This window comes from Parasteatoda tepidariorum, chromosome 4 (genome assembly GCF_043381705.1).
Source record: "Parasteatoda tepidariorum isolate YZ-2023 chromosome 4, CAS_Ptep_4.0, whole genome shotgun sequence".
Classification (NCBI taxonomy): Eukaryota; Metazoa; Arthropoda; class Arachnida; order Araneae; family Theridiidae; genus Parasteatoda; species Parasteatoda tepidariorum.
Window position 1 is genome coordinate 13572010 of NC_092207.1, and position 23130 is coordinate 13595139.

The 23130-nt window shown below is 28.9% G+C and overlaps 1 protein-coding gene across 2 annotated transcripts in view; it reads left to right on the forward strand.

Moving 5' to 3' along the window:
- Positions 1-23130, forward strand: part of LOC107451674 (uncharacterized) — a 274776-nt gene that overhangs the window by 104812 nt on the left and 146834 nt on the right. Inside the window, exon 1 of one of the 2 annotated variants that reach the window (XM_071179441.1) lies at positions 19299-19318. The exons of the other annotated variant lie outside the window; for it this stretch is intronic. The gene's annotated coding sequence lies outside the window, so the exon portion shown is untranslated. Of the gene's footprint in view, positions 1-19298; positions 19319-23130 lie in introns of those variants that run through there. 2 annotated transcript variants of the gene reach the window in all.

The following is a 23130-nucleotide window of genomic DNA, read 5'->3' on the forward strand; positions in this document are numbered from 1 at the left end:
TCCTGTTTTTATTTGTCTTTCATTTTCATCATATAAAAACGATATGAACATGTTCCTGTCAATGTTCATCTTTGATTTTCATACCTATACAAAAAGCAATAGGACCACTTTTTAATTTGCCCTTGATTTTTATCTTTGAACAATATAAATAATTAACTCAAGACTATTTGTCTTTATTTTAATTATTTTTTATCAGATTTGTGAGAAGATATTTAAAATTAGGGGTCTAGCAGCCCTTGCTCGCTTCCGCTGGCCAACTCTCGAAAAGTTATCGAATTGTTTGCCTTGTTACCTCCCCAAATACTAAAACAACTTAATCTGGTGTCGTTTAAGAAATACTATCGTACATAAGCATAGATTGGTGCCATTTCAACATTACTGAGACAGCAAACTAATACCATGATGCCAGTCTCTGAAAGCTAAAAGATAATCCGTGTTGCGAGCTAAAAGCTAAATGAAAGCTAAAAGCTTGTTGAAAGCTAATCCTTTAGACCAGTGTTTTCAAAACTTATGACTTTTGTGTACCCTTTCTTAATTTTTTATAACGCTGTGTACCACTAATAATGAATGTATTTTTTGCAATAGAAAATTGCGCAAAAGTTAAAAATCACGACTGGCTGTTGACACCACTAATTATTAACTGTTAACTCAGCATAAAATAGCTAATAGAAAAATACGTAATCGTAAATTTTCATAGCTAGCTTTGTTTTTAAACAAAATTTTTGGAAATTTTCGTTTGTTGCAAGATATTTCACATAACGTGTACCCCCGCTAAACTATTCCCGTACCGTATCACACTTTCGGAAACACTGCTTTAGTCACATCTTCTGCACGAATGACAACAAAAACTGAACTAGACGGTTTGATACGGAGAAAGAATAACGTGCGTGCTTCAAAGAGAAGTACAGATCAAACAGTAAGATGAATTCACTGGAATTTATTATTTGTATTGTTCTCATCTATGTTATGTAAATCATCCATATTTCTGTAAAGTTATTTGTTAATGTCATTTTGTTTACTTGGAAGAATTCCTTATTTCCATATTCTTACACGCCTGAACACTGCCTTTTCACAATACTTACTAAGTCATTGAAAGCAATTATCATCTCGGAAATAATACTCTTGATTTTGACGATTCAACAATTCTTGAGCTGTATTTCGTTAAATTTGAAAAATCATCACGAAATCACGTGATTTGTGACGAAACGCGAGTTCTCAAATATATGACGAAAATGTTTCTTCAATTCGGAACCTCGTCGTAGTGCATTGTGGGGGACTTTTAATAAGAATGACGAAACTAGAATGAAGACTAGACTATTGAAAATAAAATCAAGAAGCATGCCGAACGGCTTGTATCATGGTAAAGGAGTTAGCTTTGTACCTGGAAGATCCCTGTTTCGAATCCCACTTTGAACATGCAATTTATCTCTCTGTGTATCTTGTTGAACATGTAATTTATCTCTCTGTGTATCTTGCTGAACATGTAACTTATCTCTCTGTGTATCTTGTTGAACATGTAATTTATCTCTCTGTGTCTCTTGTTGAACATGCAATTTATCTCTCTGTGTATCTTGTTGAACATGTAATTTATCTCTTTGTATATCTTGTTGAACATGTAATTTATCTCTCTGTGTATCTTGTTGAACATGCAATTTATCTCTCTGTGTATCTTGTTGAACATGTAATTTATCTCTATGTCTATCTTGTGTTGCTTTGGCGACATTGATCCACCAATATGGTGCCGACGTTAAAGTGATTATTTGTCAAGATGGAAACATTAGGTACTACGAGGATTTTTTTTTTTTGAAAGATTCCTTTAATTTTGACGAAATTTGGTTCTTCGAACAAGTGACAATAGTTATTTTGTCATTTTGACGAAATTTTTGTTCGCAGCTTATACCAGGAAAAGATTTCATCAAAAACGAAGAAAGTTGCGTGATATTTGATTATCCATTTTTCAGAATGCATAGTAATCAATATCACAATATTTCGATTTATGTTTAAGATATATTGAACTTACCAAAAAATAACAAAAACTACTTGTTTTCTTTTAAAAATGAATTGCCATGGTAAAGTTTGACATACGTCTAATATAAAAGTGAATCGAGTGCAAAGATCAACATTATAGTATTTGTAATTAAGGTTAATTTTTCATGATATTTTTTAAAAATTTATCCTCTTTTAAGAACTAAAAAATAGGAATATACTGCATTATTTTGTTGCAAAACTCATTAATCGGTAAGTTTTCCTAGTTATTTCAGTTGCACTTATTATTAGTCAAATAAAAATATTTTATCTTACATACAATCTCTATTCAATTATTATGATATTAACTTCATGTTAAAGTAGTTTAAAATAGTCATTAAATTACGGAATTATTTTTCCCGCTTTTTAAAACAGATATTAGTGTCATTTTATTCATTTGTGTGTTACATTAAGCGATTTAAAAAAGCTATTTACAATAATTTACGTAAAGCGAGTAATGAATTACACAAATACTTTAACAACACTAAAGTTTTATTTCCTTTACCATGTTCTTTTAATTACAGATTGTCCGTCCTTTTTTTAATGAAATTGAGACATTACCGTTGCCATCGGCAAGAAACAAATTTTGGAGGTTACGTTTTAAATTTATGGGTAGAGAATAGATTCAAATTATGGATGATTAAATTTTGTAATTTTAATTTTCGGAAACAAAATTTACGCTTTGTAGAAATTTTGTTGTTTTAATGATGAGAAAATATGAACAAAGAGAGTTTAATGGAAAAGACATTTTTCACTTAAGTCTTAATTTATAATTTTAGGTCAAATAAATTTCTCATAATCAATAACCTCTACTTCTTATAAGTAATTGGCATATGATAGAGTTTTTACGCCTCTGTCTTTGCTGTGTTTTATACCATGTTTTACGTTAGCAGCAACGAATGTGAAAAATTTTAATTTTTAAATAATCTTGAGCACTGAAAAATAGCGAAATAACTCTCCTGACCCGGGTAAACCCTGAAATATTTTATCTACAAACTTTTATTTTATTTTTTAACAGCCAACCCGATTCTGAGTTTACGACTATCAATTGTTCAAAAATCCGTAACCTTGTGATTTTGAACCCAACCCAGAAGACAAGTGAACCCTTTGCAACAAGCATTGGGACAGAATAGTCTTCATTGAGGACTTTTGAATGGAACTAACTAGCATTTGCTTTACATGAAGAGGAAAGCCATGAAAACTTCCAACGGTTAGATACACTAAATCATGATTTGTCTTTCACTGAGGATGTTTTATGTCAATCTACTAAATCGTCGTTGAACAGCCTACCCTAATTTGAGTTTACGACCAAAAATGTTCAACTCCGTAGCCTAGTAATTTTAAAACCAATCCAGAAGACAAGGGAACTCCTGGATCAGTACCTCCAGAGGTATTGATTTGTTATGGGGACTTGGAGAACTTAATGATCACGACAGGCACCAGTCACCATTCAATACACGGGGATTCTTAGGCTGTCCCGTTCTCATGGGCACGAGTCCAACGTTCTACATTAATTGTACAAATCATTTGAATGAATTGATGAATTTGGTGAAATACTTCGATTTGAATATATGAATTCTATATTTTCTTTTAAAGAATAAGGGCAATTTTTCCTCATAGTTTATTTTGCAAAGTTCAAAATTACTTAAAATTGATCAATCTTTTAAAGAAATTATGAGTCTAATTCTAGCTTAATCCTTCACGGAACCTTAAAAAAAAGACTGACTCCTAAAAAATCGTTTTCCTCTTTTTAAAAAAATGGTACAGTTTGAAGTAGGGAAAAAAATAGATCTTAAAGTTCTAGAAACTTCTCAACATCTTGTTATTTAATAAAAGTTTCGAAAAAAATTTAAACTAGTTCCTTCTGTTTGCTTCAGGGAACGCTTCATGAAGCATAAGTCAACGAGAAAAGTATCACGTCCGTTCCATAAATTAGTTACTAAATCAATTACTCGTGCTTAATTAGATTAGAATGTAGAAAACTGAGTTTTTTCCGTTTTATAAGTTGCGGTTTTTTAAACTTTTGAGTGTAAAAATTTGCGGGTTCACCTGAATTTTTATTTCACTTTAAGCTAGTAAAGTATCTTTTCTGCTTTATTTCCTGTAATTGTTACAGATTTTTTTGTAGCTCAACCAAACTTGTTTTATTACTTTAAGATGATAAAAGATCTTCTTGTATATTTTCTGCTGTTCCAGTATTTAAAAAAAAACTAATTAAAACATTGTTTTAGACAGACGCCTTATTGAAGGAGTAAAGTTAGTTTTTTATTTCTTCCATGCTTAAATGTTTCAAAAAATTTTAAATTTTACGGAATAAACGCTAACGTTTAAATACAGAAAAAATATGTTATTGAGAGACTGAATATTTTTATAATCGGAAACTTGAAATTCAAATAAATCCGGAAATAATAAACTATTTATTCAACAAGCTTGGGATTGTAAACTTGTTTAGAGTAATTTAGTGTTTTACAGAAAATAGTATAATTTTTTTAATACATATTCAAGTATTTTAGATTCACCCCTTGTTAATAAATATGTTTTTTTTTAAATTAAACATTAGAAAGCATTTTTATTTTTAAAAATAAAACTTAATAATCAGATTAATAGTTTTTAAAAATTTTAACAAAAATTGCTACCTGATTTTTAATTTTTCTTCATTTTCTAATATTTTATGCTCTAATCAACACCGGAGCAAATTTTATGCGATTAATATGGTAGAATATGGTAAAACATACCGTGTTTCTGGCTCTATGGGTAGTTCAGTAATTTCAGCCGAAGTGGTTTGGTAAAATTAACAATAAAGTATGGTTTTATAATATGCAATAAAATTTGGTAATTTTATCACGATACTTGAGAGCATGACATAAAAAGCATTTATTCGGTTAAATTTAGTTCTCAGTTTCGTATTCTTTTACTAAATGTGGGGTAAAAGGAACTATAATTGTGAAAACCAGAATTATTATTTGGTTTTATTATGTTGCTTTTTTTACCATGCCATTACTAAACAGTAGGATAATTTTACAACAACAACAAAAATTTCTACGCGTATAATTAGAAACTAAATAAATTCAAATAAATAATCAAATAACAAAACATTCGGTCAATAATCTTGAGTTTATAAAACTTTTTAGAGTAATTTAGTGTTTTATAAAAATGAGTAATTTTCTAAATACGCATACAAGTATTTTAAATTCACACTTTGTTAATGAATATTTTTCCTTTAGAATTAAGCACTAGAAAACATCTTTATTGTTAATGTGGAATTTAATAATCATATTAAAAGCGTTTTAGAAATTTAAAAACTATGCTATCTGGTTTCTAATTTCTCGTCCTTTCCTGATATTTTACGCTCTAATTATTTTGCACAGGAGCAATTTTAATGCGATTTAAAAACTGTAATTGACTTAACGCTTCCTGTCTCGCCAAATATGAACCCAAACGGCTTGTTGTTTCAAAATAAAATAAAAGGACTTGATGTGCGGTGTCATATGTATTTAACTGCTTCCAAGAAATAACCAAACATTAATAACAGAAGATTCTTTTTAATCGGATACCCTGAATAAACCCAGAAAGTGGAATGTGCAAATTGTTTTCTTTGTTGAAGCAGTTTCTAATAAAAATCAACCGAAGAGATTGTTCACTCAGTTTAAATAATTTAATCCAATTATGTTCGTATGAAACGGTTATAATTATTATGATGTTGTTACTTAAGTTAGGCTAATGACCGTTACTGAGAATGCTCATTAACACTAGGTTTACGGGATGCGTCATTTTGACGCATTTCGAGTTTTGTAAAGAAAATTATAAAACCGTTTGAATTTTTATTTTTTCTCTTGTAATGACTTTTAACCATTGATCGAAGTAAACATATATTGAAGGCTATTTTCTTCAAAAGCGTTGAAATATTGAAATTCTCTATGTGGTATACCTATCTCTACGGATACGCGTCAGTTTGACGCGATCGTAATTTAGACAAAATTTTGAGTAAACAAGCAATTATCACATCAATAATAAATAGGAATGTACCGACAATACTTCGATTCGTTATCCGATATCGTTAGCTCAAATAAAACAAGCGATAAACAACTGTTGCCGATAAGCAATAATAGAAAGAACAAACGCAGAATGTCAATTGATGTCAGAGTGTCAGATTGTGAATGTTTCAGTTGCTTAGTTCGAGTATTGAAACATAAAATGCTAAAATATTTCATAAATATATATCTCATATCTTCATTTTTTTCTTATAGTATACAATTACATTGGTTTCTAAGTGCAGAGATGCCAACTGCTCCGCACACGCCAAAATAATTACAAAAATGGTAAATAACAGCCAAGTAAATTTTGAAAGTATGAAGTTGTGATTTATATAAGCAGGGGTCTGTCCAGACATTTTGTGAAAGGTCCGTTTTTCGTGAAATTGTGAAAAAATTACTCACATTCTTTCAACCAGGGTCCGCTTTTATGAATTTGTGCAAATAGGGTCCGTTATTGCAAAAAAAAAAACTTTTTCAAGGAGTTTTTAAATTGTAAAGATATACAAGATTATGCTCAACACTGTAAAATTATAATTAAAAGAATTAAATTTTAAAAAATAAACAACAATAATTGCTGCTTCTAAATTAGAGATGCAACATACAAATATTTGGTATTTAGCCTATAGTGCTGAACGCAGAATATTAATTTCGGACGAATAATGGAAGAATCGTCTGCCGAAGACAAAACTTATTTTGTTTACATCCATCTTTCTTGTTTTCTGCCCTGGAAAGGATTTATTCGATTAACAAAATAATAATGAAGATAAACAAATTTGTGAAGGGTCCGATAAAAAGAAAAATCATTTTGTGAAGGGTCCGTTTTCAAGTTAAAATATTTTGTGAAGGGTCCGTTTTTAAGTTAAAAAATATTTTGTGAAGGGTCCGTTTTTATGAAAAGATATTTTGTGAAGGGTCCGTTAACGGACCCAAATTTCTTCTAAACAGACCCCTGATATAAGTCTGCGAATTATTTAGAAAAAGTGGTGGATAAAAATCCACTAAATTGAATTTATTAAATCAAGAAACACAATTATATGTATTCTTTCATGCGTCAAATTGACGCGTGTTCGTAGAGATAGGTATATAAGAAACGTCCGTAAACCTAGTGATGTATTGGTTCATGCGTCAAATTGACGTGTGTTCGAAGAGATAGTTATACAAGAAACGTCAGTAAACCTAGTGATGTATTGGTTCATGCGACAAATTGACGCGTGTTCCCGTAAACCTAGTGATGTATCGGTTAATGCGTCAAATTGACGCGTGTTCGTAGAGATAGGTATATAAGAAACGTCCGTAAATCTAGTGTTAAGATACATTTTTTTATAAGCAGGAAATTTAAGTAAATTTCTGAAATCGAATAAACAATGACACGCTTTAATTTCAACCTAAAATGACCCACTACAAAGCATCTTTTAAAGTAAAATTTAGTAATCAGATTAAAAGCTTTTGGATATTTAGAAGAATTTGCTATCTGATCTTTGATTTTAATTTCTTATATTTTGCAGATAACTTCGTAATTCCTGATTATTTCACGCAGAAGCAATTTTAATGCGTTTTGACAACTATTAACTTACAAATATCTGACTTAACCGTTTCCTCTCTCGCCAATTCTGATGCCAAACGGCTTGCTGTTTCGAAACGAAAGAAAACGATTTAATCCGCTGTGTCACGTGGTTTTAACGGCCTTCAGGAAATGCACAAACATTAGTTACAGAAGCTTTATGTTACCCGGGCGTACTGAATAATCCTAGAAAAGAGAATATGAAATGGTGGTGTGTATTAAAGGAGTACCTCAAAAGAACAAACAGAATGCAGTTCAAATTAATGAATGCGATTATATTTATGTGAAGCAGCTATAATTATAATGGTTCTATTTCATTAAAGTTTCGGTAGTGATTGTTACTGTAAATGTGTTGATTATTTAAATGAAAGTTTTCTTCTTTATACATTTTTCCATTAATGTAATGTTAAAATTTGAAACTTTCGTCCAAAAAAATGTAAAAACCAAAAAAAAAAGAATATTTTGATGGGATCTGTTTTAATTGTTTTTTAGTTGTTGTCACTTTCGTTGTGTGAAAATCAGAATTCTGTTAAATAGCCGTACTGTATGGTAACGTCTTTCTAGTAAAAAAAGTTATAATTCTAGATAATGAAGCCAAATTATATGGTATTCAAACCATTCATTTGATAATTTTTCTGTTCTTATATTAACGGTTTACCGGAATTTCTGGTTTTCAAAGTTATAGTTCTTATAACCACACATTCAGCAAAACATACAAGACTAAAACGTAAATTTGAGTAAATAAATGGTATTTACGTCATGCTTTAAGGGATCATAATAAAATTAAAATTTTTATCAGACTTACTAAATTTTATCAATCTTAATGAAACAATATATTACAGTTAATTTTACGAAAATCATTAATAAAAGTGTTTCGGTGAAAATTAGCGAGTTTCATAGCATTCCCATAGAGTACGGTAAGTTTTACCATATTCTAGTAGTTTTGCTTATTTCTTACTGTATTAAAAATCGCTAGGGAATTTACAGTCTACCTTACCAGTATAGCCCTTGACTATAAAATTCATATTTTGTCACACATTGTTGGAACCATGGACATAAAATTAATTTCAATAATACCAAAACTCTTTTTATCCGTGTCTCATTAGCTCATCTTTATCCTCTAGAATGCCGTTTCATCTATACGAACGTCGATTCGCTAAATAACGACGCAAATTCACCACCTTTCAATGCCGCGTAGAAATACTTCCTTTAACCGACTCGCGTCTCTTAACGGCCGAAGATTTTTTTTCTATCTCTGTTCATCTATATTTATTTTTCACAAGTAATTTTACGTTTTTTCTTGTCCTCATATGCGTCATGGGAGTCTTCAGAACGCAGGCCTATTTAATATATTACTCGAAATATATCAACTCTTTCCACCTGCGTAATACACTTTTTGCGTACAGTCGAAAAAATTTGAAGCAATAATTTCTTTTTTGCCACAATTGAACAGAAAAAAAAACTAATATTAATGTCTAAATAAAAGTTTTTCGAATAAAATTGATTTGCACATTAGGTTTTTAAACTAGAGAGTGTGAAATATAATTTGATTCAGCTATTTTGAAGAAAAAAAAATGCTTGCTCCTTTGAAATTTAAGGAAAAAAAATTTACATATGAAATAAATGTTTCCAATTTAGAATTTTTTGTTTCTTTTAACATTTTAGTTTTTAAACGAAATAAAATTATTTTTAAAAAAACTGAATGATCAAGTTCTGATTTTTAGAACAAAAATAAACCGCTAATTACAGTAAAAAAAGGGTGAATTCAAATAAAAAGGGAATATTTTTACTCAGAATGCACGGAATAGCAACATATTTTTAATTTCCGGAAAACAGACTCCAAATTTAATATTGATATCATTATTTTGAAACATATAATATCGTTTAAATTAACTGAAATTGTAAAATAATTGTATTATTAAACATTATCGCAACTCAAGATGAACCATCATATTAGCCAGTCAATTACAAAATAGTTACAATTTGCACTGATGTTACTCATTTTTGCACCCTAAGAACACTATAAAAGTTTTCACTGCTAGATTACGGTCAATAAACGAAAAAAGTGTTTCAATCACTCATCGTAAAAATAAATTTGTGCCCTGAAACCTAATAATGATCATAAAAATACAGGTACTTCAGTAGATTAAGTTTTGTAAAATATATGGCTACTGGCCATAAATTAACATAATGCTTATGAAAGTTATCTTCAATTCACGTTTTTTGAAACTTATGTGATTTTTTCTTTTTTTTTTTTTTTTTTTTTTTTTTTTTTTTTTTTNTTTTTTTTTTTTTTTTTTTTTTTTTTTTTTGCATTAAGACGAATTATAAAGCATGGCAAAGTTGTATTGTGCTGCCATCTGTCGAGAAGTGATAGAGTTATGAATTCCTTGTTCGTGGTTTATCAATGTGCGAGGGCGATGTTTTTTGTCGCAGGCAGGGATAAAACCTAGAACCTCTGCTTCCGTAGTTGATGCAGTAATCACCATAAAAAAGGGTATACACTTCCGAATTGAGTTAGGATGCTTTAATAAACTGTCATTTCAGTTTAATGTCTACTCTAAAAATTTTGCTGAAGTTCGTTTCTATTACAGACACGAGGACTTTATCTCAAAAAAAAGGGAGCTGACTTTATTAGTTAACTACCTATTCGCGGAACAGTACGGAAATGTTTTTAGAGTATAGAGTGTTCTGTAATTACCACTCTTAACGTAGTTTCCTAAAAGCATTCCTGTCTAAAATGTAATAAGAAAAACGCAATGAGAGTGGCAAAATAGTAATCACGTATGAGGGAAAAAAACCATTATCATAAACTGACGAATCATTTTAAAAATTGACTGGATCCAAAATATCAAAACTAATTTATTACAGTCTTAAACTGGAATGTCTTATAATGAAGCCATAGTAGTTGCCAACGAATACTACGAAACATAGCTCAATCTGTAGTACCATATAAAAAAATTATAAATTATTATGTCAAATTTTACGTTTTGCAATAGCGTGCAACAACCTACTACATTTAAATGAAAGATGAATAGCTGGAAGGTTAAAGGAAAAAAGAATGAAAAATTGTACCCAGATATTATTACACTCCAAATTAGATAATTTATAAATAAAATTAGAGATTAATGTTGTTGTTGATGTATGCCTGTTTAATTAGAGGGAGTGCGATTGTTCCTGTTTTCCAGTGGCGCCATCTATGGCCAAGAATTCTACTTCTGCCACACTATAAGCCACACCCGCTTATAGGGTGTGACCCATTCATACGGGTGTGACCCATTCATTCATCTACAGATCGTAATTTTGACCTCAATCAGAGAATGATCTATCTCCAATCCAGTACCTCCAGAGGTATTGATTTGTTATGGGAACATGGAGGACTTTTGCGACACGACAGATTTAACGTGCATCAGTCACTAGTCTTCGACCGGTGGGATTCAAACCCATGAACTCTCGGACATGGGTCCAGCGCCCTACCGACCAGGCTACCCCGGCCCGTTAGAGATTAGTAGTGGCTCAGAATGGTGTTAAATTATTATTATTTTCCATTAGCTGCATGAAAATAATTTTCTACACATGCTAATATTGGTGGTAACGAGATAGCAGATAGATTGGCCAAAGAGGGCAGTGAGGAAGATATGTCCACCGGATCATCACTTACTTATCAGGAACTTTACTCCAATGAAAAATTTAGAGAAAAATCAATCTGGCAAACTCCACCACGCATCAATGGTACACCGCAACATCTCCTGGTACCCTTCTGGGAATCAATTGCGATCGAAGCTCCCAGACTGCCTTGGCCAGATTCTCAACTGGTCACCTAAAATGTCGAACATTCGAACGAGGCACAAAAATGTACCCGACTTGTGTCCATCCAGCCTCACCGAAACATATACTTGATTGTGTCGGACTGTTCAGGGCGGACTTAAATTCCGATCCCCTTCTTGTCATCGACTTTCTGGCTGTCAACAAATTTTTGGAGTTGATCTGACTAATGGCAGATCTTTGAGGATAAGCAGCAACAACAGCCAACAAATAATTTTCTGGTAATAAACATATTTGGAGTGTACCCATTTAGATTTACGTTTATTAGAATAAAAGGGCTCTTAACTTAGTTTTAACGTACCTAGTGTGTACCAAAATTGAAGAAAAACTTGTCCTATCCAGAGAAAAGGATTTTTTTTTCTTCCTTTAATGTAGTCGGATCTAAACTAATTTTCTTTTTATTGGATATCTAACTGACAAATTGATTCCCTGTTGTCTATGAAATTTTAGGACGTTAAACTTGAAAAATATAACCGTTATTTTATTTATTAAGTGATTAGTTAGTATTAATTTTTGAAACATTATAGTAAGTAATATTAACTATTTTAGCTATATTATTATTTTTAAATAATAATAAGTATTGTTAATTTTTTTTTTCAGATTATAAATCAGATGATAAATATAAAAATATAAGATGGTAAACATAAAAAAAATTCAAAAAAATCTAATTTAAATCTGACTAAAATTGAATAAATCAAATTTTTTTTAAATCATGATTTTTGTCAACCAAGTCCTATAATAGTTTTAAAAAAATTGTTGTTTACGTAGAGTATTAAATACGATTGGATTTTATACTCACTACATAAGAATTAAAAATATAGATTTCATAATTCTCATATGTTCCGGAAAAATTCGGGATCAAATTACGGTAGTTTGGCACTGTGGGTACATCATTCATAAAATCCATTTTATTATAAAAGCTATTTTTACCGTGAAATGTTATACAGTAATTTTTACAACAACATTTATTAAATTAGAGTGATTCAGTAATTTTGAGATAATTAAAACTGTCAAAATTACGGTATATCCGATTTTTCGATTCGCAACATGTTCCAGTAAAAATGGACCTCACGACAAAAAGAACCAGTATTCTGAGTGCTGATACTTTTTACAGCAATTTAACCCCAAAATTTTTTACATTGTAGCACCTCATAAGAGAATGATAAATATGAGTGTCGATACTTTTTACAACAATTTGACCTAAAAAATTTTTTTACATTGTAGCACCTCATAATAGAATTATAAATATGAGTGGCGATACTTTTTACAGCAATTTGACCTACATTGTAGCACCTCATAATAGAATTATAAATATGAGTGTCGATACTTTTTACAGAAATTTGACCCCAAAATTTTTTACATTGTAGCACCTCATAATAGAATTATAAATATGAGTGTCGATACTTTTTACAGCAATTTGACACCAAAATTTTTTACATTGTAGCACCTCATAATAAAATTATAAATATGAGTTTCTATACTTTTTATAGCAATTTGACCTAAAAAATTGTTTACGTTGTAGCACCTCATAATAAAATTATAAATATGAGTTTCGATACTTTTTATAGCAATTTGACCTAAAAAATTGTTTACGTTGTAGCACCTCATAATAGAATTATAAATATGAGTGTCGATACTTTTTACAGCAATTTGACCTAAAAAATTTCTTACATTGTAGCACCTCATAATAGAATTATAAATATGAGTGTCGATACTTTTTACAGCAATTTGACCTAAAAAAACCTTTTGCAATAGTGTTTTTAAGAAATATTTGCTACCTTCTTTATAAAAGACGGTCATCTCTAAAGTGACAGAAAAAGAAGAATAAAAAATTAAAACAATGACATAATATGTTGATAGAAGTAGATACATTTTTTCACTTACTTTATCATCTCTTAACAAGCCGCTTAAGAGTGGGATTATAAAGTTAATCTGGTTTATTTGCTATATAACTAACTCAAAAATCTAAATCGCTGCATTTTTTAGTGAAGTCAAATATTTTCTCTTTTATGATGCAGTTTTACATAAAAAATTGAATTTCAATCATGGAATTCGCTTTTTTATAGCTCGAAGGAGAGAAGAAGGGAGAGTGAAAATTGATTTTGTAATCACGTTCTTTTTATTTCTTTTTTTTCCCGAACTTTGATAAACGCCTCACTCTGACAAGATAAAAATTCTAATCCTGTTTTTATTGTCTTAATAAAACAGGATCCTTGCCGGTTTAAACATTTTAAAACTTTATTTCAATTTTCTTAAAATGTATCTTAAAATGTATGTTACATTGCATACGTCTATGGAAAAAAAAATAATATTATGAAACGAAATATATTTTACTGAAATTATATTTTAACTATATTCAAAATGAAAGATAAATTATATACCAGTTTATACAGCATTTCGTGAATAGTTTTTATATTCATATTTAGAATTTTCACTATAAAAACGAGTTTTTTTTTTTTTTTTTTTTTTTTTTTTTTTAAAGTACTTAGATTTTTAAGAGTATAATAAAGCTCCTCGAGACAGAATAACTTTAAAAATGTATTACGAAAAACACACAACTTGTTCGAACTATATCTCACACTATAACAAATTATTTTTGTATTTAAATAAACATCATTTTATTAGGAACATTAAAATTTCTGCGAATTGAATATTAAAGTTCATGTGAAATTAAAATGAATTTATTTTGAAAAGCGCTTAAGTTTTGTCTTTTATTGATTGTATTTATTAACAATGGATATTCTTAAGAAAAAATCAGCAATAATTTTAAAACTAATTTACGATTACAAAAATTAAATCGTATTTACGTGCATACAATGCATAAAATGACACCAAATAATTTTTAATTTAAGGATTCTTGCACAGTAAAATGCAAACTTAGCACTACCTATTAAACTTTGAATGTGCTAATTAGTTAACATAGACGATATTTTAACATGAAATCAAACATGTAAGCCTACTTTCTTTTGACAGATTAATGTTTTTTCACTCTCGAAATATTGTAAGCAGAAATTTATAATAAAATAATAATAAATATTTAAGCAATTTTGTAATGAGAATAGTTGAAAGTTCAAGATTTTTAATGTTATTACTACCAGTTTTTTTTTTTTTTGCCATTTCTTTGAAAGAATGAAAGTTGATGAAACTAGTGTAAATCTCATTTATTAAATGATAATTATGTAAAGAGATCAACCACCTGGCAACCGTCATTATATAAAATAATAGTGTGCAGTTGCAATCAATATTTGCTACTGTCATGCAATATTATCAGCAATTACTTAGCAAAACGCTTTCTCAAGGCGTTATTTTTGATGCGATAACAGAAGTACGTAAAGAAATTTTAATTATATTTAACATTATATAATAAAAATTGTAATCGTAAACGTAATCCATTGTAAATTGAAAGTACACTCTAAAACATCTCACTCCTAGATAACGATCAGTGACCAGCAAAAACCATTCCAATCACTGATTGTAAAGATAAATTCATGCTCATAAACCTTATATGACCATAAAAATACGGATCTCCCTGTAACTTTTTTCTGGGAAAATATGTGGCTACTGCCTGTGAAAGTTATCTTCAGTTCAGGCCTTGACGTTGTTTAATACTAAAGCGATTTGATTAGCGAATCAAGGAGAACCGTAGAACGAAGCAAAATAGTGTAGTGCCGCCATCTGTTGAGGATTGATAAAATTGCATTTTCGTCATCTGTACTCATCAATGTAGAAAGTGTGCTAGAAAAATCTTTGGCGGAAGTTGGTTTCAAACCCTGAGACCCTTTTGTTCGTAGTTTGAGGCTGTAACCGCCATAGGAATGAATAAACATAGTACAAATATCATTTAAGTTACAAATCGTTACATGATAACCGCAAAAATTGGCAGTTAACTCTACTGATTAAGTTAAGTTACGTAAGTTTGTTACATTTAAAGGTTCTGGGTTTTTTTCTCTCAAGGGTGGAAGTTGACGGTATAAAGTTTCGGCCAACTTACCGAATTTTCTTTGTGAATAGAAAAATATATGTTATAATAAAACATTTATAGATTCTCTCTAACAATAATTTCAACATATTTAATACTAGTTCAAATTTTAGAATCTTAAATAAACAGTATCCTAACTACGTAACTATACTTCCCAAAATGTCAAAGCTTTTTTTTTTTTCAAGCAAAAAAAAATCACTAAAAGAATTTCCTGCTTGCATAATATTGAATCGGCATCCAGTAAAAATATTATTTTTTCATTCCGAGGTTTCGGGGGAAGATATTCAAACAAGAATGATTTACCGATCTTAGAATCTATCTTCGGTCGAATTCCAAGCAAAAGAATTTCTTACCAGAATTCGTGCATCAAAATCATACCCTGTCTCGAAATGGGAGTAGAAAGGTTAGAGTCGCATCGAAGGAAAATAAATTTCGAAAAGAATGAGAAGAAATCCGGAGAAGTGAAAATTTAAAGGGAGGAAAAAGGTAGAAGTGTTACGAATTTCGTATGCGAAATTCGAATTTGCAAGTCGAACAACCTCTGACAAGCTCCTTTCCCTTATCTTTCTATTGCGATGTGGGTGTACGACGAATAATTCTGCCACCTATTGAAGAAAAACAAACGATCTTAAAAGTGCAATTCCGAGTAGAATAATTTACAATAAAAATTTCTGCATTACGAATGAATCGTAGCTTCATTTCTATTTTTGATTAAACATACGAATCTTGTATTCATGTAAAAATTTTAATTTTGAGTAAAATTGATTTTATTCATTATTTAAATATGAAAATATGGCGTAGTAAAAATAAAAAAAAATATTTTAATCAAAAAATTATCATCAAGTAAAAGAGTCATATACGTCAATAGCAAATAAAAATAAGAGTCACTTTTAAAAAAAAGAATTACTTGATGTGTCATAAATTGTCAAGAAAAAATAAGGAGGTCTATTGTTTTTTACTAAATTCTTACAAAGCATTTGTTTTTTTTTTTTGTTTTGTTTTTTTTTAAATGTATTCATCTGTTTCTGTTCCGTATTTCTCTCGCATCTCAAACTTTAAAAAAAAAGAAATGCTGAATCTTTTGAATAATTAAGTTTAATGGATTGATTTGCCTTTTAAAATCTTTTTTCACTTTTAACAGTAATTAAGTGGTCTAAATTTTCCTACTTAATTTCTACAATATATTTCGCTAAAAATGTATTTATTACTATTATTTACTTATTTATTTCAATTTAATAATCCTCATCTGTATTATATTTATTGTTTCGAAAATTAATAAAATTGTTTAACTAATTTCATATCAGTTAAATTTATTTTTTTGTAAATATTAGGGATGATAACCTGACCAGTTTCTATATTGAACTCTGATTTAAGAAAAACAGACAAATATATATTTTAAAATATATTTGTTTCAAAAAGTCTAATGAGTCTTTTAAAAAATCTTACAAAAATATATTGTACTATTTAATAAACAATAAAGAGGCAAAATTGTTTGTGTTTAACTCCCCTCCACTTTATATATTTTTTGAATTGGTAAATTCAAAGATGGTGATGAGTTCGTTAGAAAATTTTACTTTGATTTAATACAAATCTCAACGTGAAAACATTTCAACTAGCTAAGTTCAAGTTAAAAAAGTGCAATTTTCTAATCCACAAAAATCCCGATGTATCATATACTATAAAAGATAATATTCAATTTTAGAACGATGCATTGTGTTCTGATCAATCATTGAAACTTTTTGGCACAGTATCTAACCTATTTCAAACTATCAATTATTTAAGTCTCATGAACTTGGAAAGTTTAAATAGGATGCTACTTGTTGAAGCGTTGGTTTCAGGTTTGTTAATTACACAGATTTGTAACAAAGAGAGCTCTCATTGTTCAAGACTTTGAACCTTTAGAAGATTTCAGCAACTTTTAAACTTACAATATCAGTTTTTCTTTTGTTGATTACTAGGCAGACTTCCAAGAGAAGTAACAAAAGCAAACTTTTATGCAACTCAGATCGGATTTAAAACGAATGCAATTCGAAAAAAAGATGGCAGATGTGGATGATTGTTAACTTTTATGCAACTCAGATCGGATTTAAAACGAATGCAATTCGAAAAAAGATGGCAGATGTGGATGATTGTAAACTTTTATGCAACTCAGATTGGATTTAAAACGAATGCAATTCGAAAAAAGATGGCAGATGTGGCTGATTGTAAACTTTTATGCAACTCAGATCGGATTTAAAACGAATGCAATTCGAAAAAAGATGGCAGATGTGGATGATTGTAAACTTTGGGTAGTGAAATTGCAATTTGAAATTAATCTATGCAAAACTTTTTTTTTCAACATATTATATACAAAACCGTTGTCGCGGTGGCTCAAGGGATGGAGAGTTTTCGTCCCGATGAGGTGACCCATGTTCGAATCCTACCAGTGGCTGGTTAATATGAATTCTGCTCCCGGCTCGCACAGACCACAGTGCCGACGAAAAATATCATCACAGGTAGATGGATAATGGGTTAGTATCCCCTTGTTGTCGAGCTAACCGTGGGAGGTTTTTGTAGTTTTCCTCTCCATGTAACTCAAATGTGGGTAAAGTCCATCAAAAAGTCCTTCCCAAAGACTAGTTTGCCCCAATACTTTATCCAGGAATCCTCTTGTCTTCTGATTGGTTTCAAAACTACAAGGCTACAAAGTTGAACATTGATATTCGTAAACTTTAAATTGAATAGGCTACTCAACGCCAGGTATAAAATAAAATAAAATATCGTTGTCCAATTGAAATAGGAGAATTAAAGTGATTAATATAATACCATAAAATGGGGTAACTTTGTAAAAGTTGAGGTTACTTTGGAACACTGGCGTTTTCTGGAGTTAATGATTTCCGGCTATGATAAAATTAAAGAAAAGATAATTTTTCCTATTTTTAATCAGTCATAGATAATATTAAGTTGTAAAACAGCTAAGATTTTTAAATCTGAATTAAATCTCCTTTAGCGTATGTATTTACGGTACTATTATCAATACGCTAAACTAATATTCAGATTCCTAGTATTAGTACATATTATATTTATTATTTAAAGCATTAGTTTATTTTGTTAACCAACAATATTATTGCTCTTTGTGTGGTATCGCAGTTGGCAAATAAAATTCTTTCTTAAATTCTTTTAATAAATTTAAATTCTTAAAATAGATTAAGAAAATTTAAATCCTTTCTTAAAGAAAATATATTAAATGTGTTAATAAATGAACTATTTTTAAAGTATTTTTACAAATTTTAATTTTCACCTTCATAACTAATAAGAAAAGCAGCCCATAATGTAGCCATATCAATAATGAAGTTAACTTTCGTGAAAATGTGGATACAAGGTGAATTATTATTAGTCATAATTTATCTGAGATTGAAAATGTGTTTAATTAATCTTCATTCGCTAACAAATATACAAGAAATGTTTTATTTAAATTTATTCTATAATTTATAGTATTGATTAAAACGAACTGCTACTTATCAGCCATTTCAGTACTTAAAATCTCTGAAACTTTGACTATTTTTATTTTATTTTTATTATAAAAAGAAGGCTATAAACTAAAGATTACTGTTGCCATATTTATTGAAACAAAACAAAAATATTATAAATTTATGTCGATAATTTGTGCATTTTAATCCTTGAAGAAACACTGAGCATTAAATGATTATATATTTGTTTTAATTTTTACAAAAATGATACTTATGTTATTAAATTATTTTATCATTCTAAATCAGAAAAGAAATGCAAAATTTTAAAATGTTGTTTTATTTTCTTTTTTAGGTAAGTAGTGCCTTTAATTGGTTTGGTATTGACGTGATTCCAATTTCATACATCTGTTAATTGACGTCATAACACTTCATGCCAACTGGAAATGTAAGTCTAAATTAAAGTTTTCTCGATATTTAATGTTTTGATACACTTTAAATTTTTTGTGTAATATTTTAATAATAATCTACAGTTCTTTTGTTTGTTTGTTTTTATAAAAAAGACGCTATTAGTAAAACTCATACCCAAAAGAAGATTTAAATGTTTGTCATCCTTCTGATATGTAAATACATTTTTCTTTTAATTTTGCTTCATCCAGAATAATTTATTTTTCTTCCATCTACCTTTGTTATTTTACTAATTTTAAACTATGGAGAACTTACAACATATACTTTATGCAAATGAACTTATTTACTTGCAACAAATACATACGAAATGAGGCAATAAAATGTTTTTTGAAGAAGAAGTATTGTTTGAAAAAGTTCTAAAAATGTTAAAATAAATGCGCTGCTAATGGAAAAAAAGTGCTCTTAAAGACAAAATGAATCATAAAAGTTAAAATTATTGTTTCCTAATCTGAAATTTTGAGAATATTTTATGTTCATATTTCTGTGGGGAAAAAATCTTACTTTGAAATGGGATTTCTATTTTTCGCATTTTACGAACCACTACTGTAGAATAAATTTCTACGCAAAAAAATGTGTTTTTCTATTTCAAACCATTAAAAATCATTCAAAAAAGTTCTTTTAGCTCAAATCATTGCTTTAAGAAGTTATATTATTTTTCTCAGTATATTACATTATCCACTTCCGATCAAAAACTAGGAAAAATTTAAATTATTTTGGAATTTCAAATTAATTTTGAAGTAAAAAGGAAAGTTTTAAAAATCATCTTGTTTGTACACATTGTATTTACAAATGTTGGTTATTATAGTTGATAGTTTTATACATTTATATGCAACAGGTTAAAATGTTTCCGAATGTAATGAAAATTTATTTTTTCTCATAACTACGTTCATCATTGGGTTAACATTTTGTTATTTATTCCTTCTTATTATTTAATATTACAGAAACGAATTATTTTAACTTTATTTAAAAAGTGTATTTTTAGTTTCAAAATTTAAATTATAGATTATAAAGTTCTTTTTAATATCTTGAATTTATATCCTTTACTTTTCTGCAAATAACGATGCAGATTATATTTAGTTAAACGTTTTCAAAGTAACTGAAATTGAGAGTTAACATTCAAATCAATTTTTCACTGTTTTATTTCTATAATATATACTTAGTATTCATATTTTTATTCATCTTGCAAAATATATCAATATTACCACCAATGCTTAGGTAAAAAAAAATTATATGTATGCTTCGCAATTTCCTTTTACAATTTCCGAAAACATTCCGCACAATTAATCTTATTTGGAGTCATAAAATTTCCTCCCTAAAATCAGATAAGAGATTCTATTTTAAAGGCTGCTGTACCTTTTTTTTTATTATCAGCTTCACTATCACCTTCAAACGAAACAAAAATAAATTGGTTAACAAGCTTGAAAAATAGGTAACGTTTTCTGTTTTGGTTTCTGTTACGGTAAAATTATTCCATCTTTTACGCTCCAAGTTTGATGATGCTTTCTACTAACTTCTGCTTCATTTGGCAGTTGGCGCCATAAAATGAAATAAAATCATATCCTCCCTTTAATAAATTTAAATTTTATTCAACAATCTTCTGTATACTCGAAGATAGTAAAATAAAAATGGCGGACGAAAATAGTTCATCAAACAGGAATCGTTTGCAAAATCAGGGAAAAGAACAATTACAGTTTTTTAATGTCTCGTAGGTTACAGATCTAGATAAATTAAATGGAGTCAGCGCGTGAAGAATTTCTCAATTTCCTTTATCGTAAAGCAAGGTTTGTGAAATCAAAGTTCGAAAATGTATGGAAATTGACTGCTTTAGTTTGCTCGCTCTATAAAAATTCGTCTCTGCAGCAGCGCCACCGGAAATGAGGGGTGGCTCTAACGGGAACTACCGGTTCTAGAATAGAATTCAAGACATAAATTGTTATAGACTTGAAGAAAAGAAAGGAAATTTGAAAACTCGAGACGAGAGTGATTTATCGTCGTTTTCCTTTCAGTTAAACCAAGTTGAGTGGAATTTAGTGCGACGAAGAGTTTGTTTTCTGAAATTTTTACTCTCTGTAAATTCGGTGTATAGTTTTCTGCAATCTATCTTTGATAGAATAGTTTTTATGCTCATTAGAATTTTAAATGAAGCTATAAAAATCTCATAAACTGCCTTCAAAATCGAGTTAATGCAGTCAATTTACGAGTGTTTTATCACAGTTTTTGACTTTATTAATATTTTTTTTCATTCTTTGAAAATAACGATAAATCAAAATTCTCGATTAACAAATGTCTTTTTTAAGAAATATATTGTTCGATAAAATTGGTGTATGTTTGAACTATTATATCTGCATTTTGAATCGTATTATAGAGTTGCAGCCTATTATCGCAGTACTAACGTGTAGCCTTTGTTAATATTTTTATTTGTAACTTGAGCCATAATACCGTGTGTGATAGGCGCTAAATGGATTAACTTGAACTTAAAATTTTTTTAAAGAAAACTTTTAAAATATATATTGAAATCGAGGAAGGAGTCTTAAAATGTCGCCGAAAAAAGAAATTTTTTGTAGAATTTGTACTCGGATAACCGAAAAAAAAACATATTTATTTTAAATCTAATTATTAATATTTTGTTTATTTTATTTAAATAAATGGTGCAAAATTACAAAAATAAAAAAACGAATTGTTAATATTTGTTTCATTTTCATAATTAAAAAAATAATTTTGATAGTTTAAAATAAGTTTTAATTACTTTAAGAAAATCATTTATTGAATCTGAAAATCTCAAGACATAATTGGAAATGTTAGATTTAAATTTTAAAACAAAACACTAAGGTATACGTTCTAAAAAATTCCATAAAGTCAGTTACATGGTTTTTAATATGTAATTTGAAGTTTAGCTTGCTTTAATGCAAATTTACAACTACAAACACCATAAAAAGCAACTAACTTATGGTTGCATATAAAAACTCTCTTACGATGAAAAATCCCATTTTTTATGGCAATACCTCGTAAACAAACAAGTTAATAAACATTAAATCTGTTCAGTAACTAATAAAATCTAACGTACTTATTTCATAACTTTTCATTAACTATTTTTACTATTTTGTATGAATTTTTGCTCACAATATTTATAGCAATATGCCTTTACGAGTTAATTAATAAAATATGCAGCGATGAGTCTTACATTTTATGATATCCGCATGAAATAAAACGCTGCTTTAAATTAGTTTTAGAAATTAACGTTATTTGTACGAACAATCATGTCAGCATGGTATTTTCAACAAAAGCAATAAATAAATAACAAAACATGAATAATTTTTTTTCATTATTATTTAACATTTTAATGTCCGTATCATTAAGTGAGCAACATTAAATGACAATTATTTTTTATTCATCCTTTCTTTCTTTTCTGGCTATCATCCGTTTACTAAGGCAATCAAGATTTTTTTTTATATTCTAAACGTATGGTCTGAAATAAATTGAACAGCTGTCGTGCTTAGATTATCATAATTGCAACATTTTATAAAACTTACTTCCTTTTTTTCATTTTACGTAGTGAATTCTTTTAGAAAAATGCATTCAAAATATTTAAAGTTCTACCGCAAATAAAGCTTTTGAAACAATTGCATTGGAAAGGATTTGCATTGTTTCATTGATGCCTTTCTATAAACATTTCATACCTATTAATTCTATTTTTAAGAGAAATGTTTCTTAAGTTTGATTTTGCACATACATTGACTTGTACTTGCATTGAGTATATATATATATATATATATATATATATATACATATATA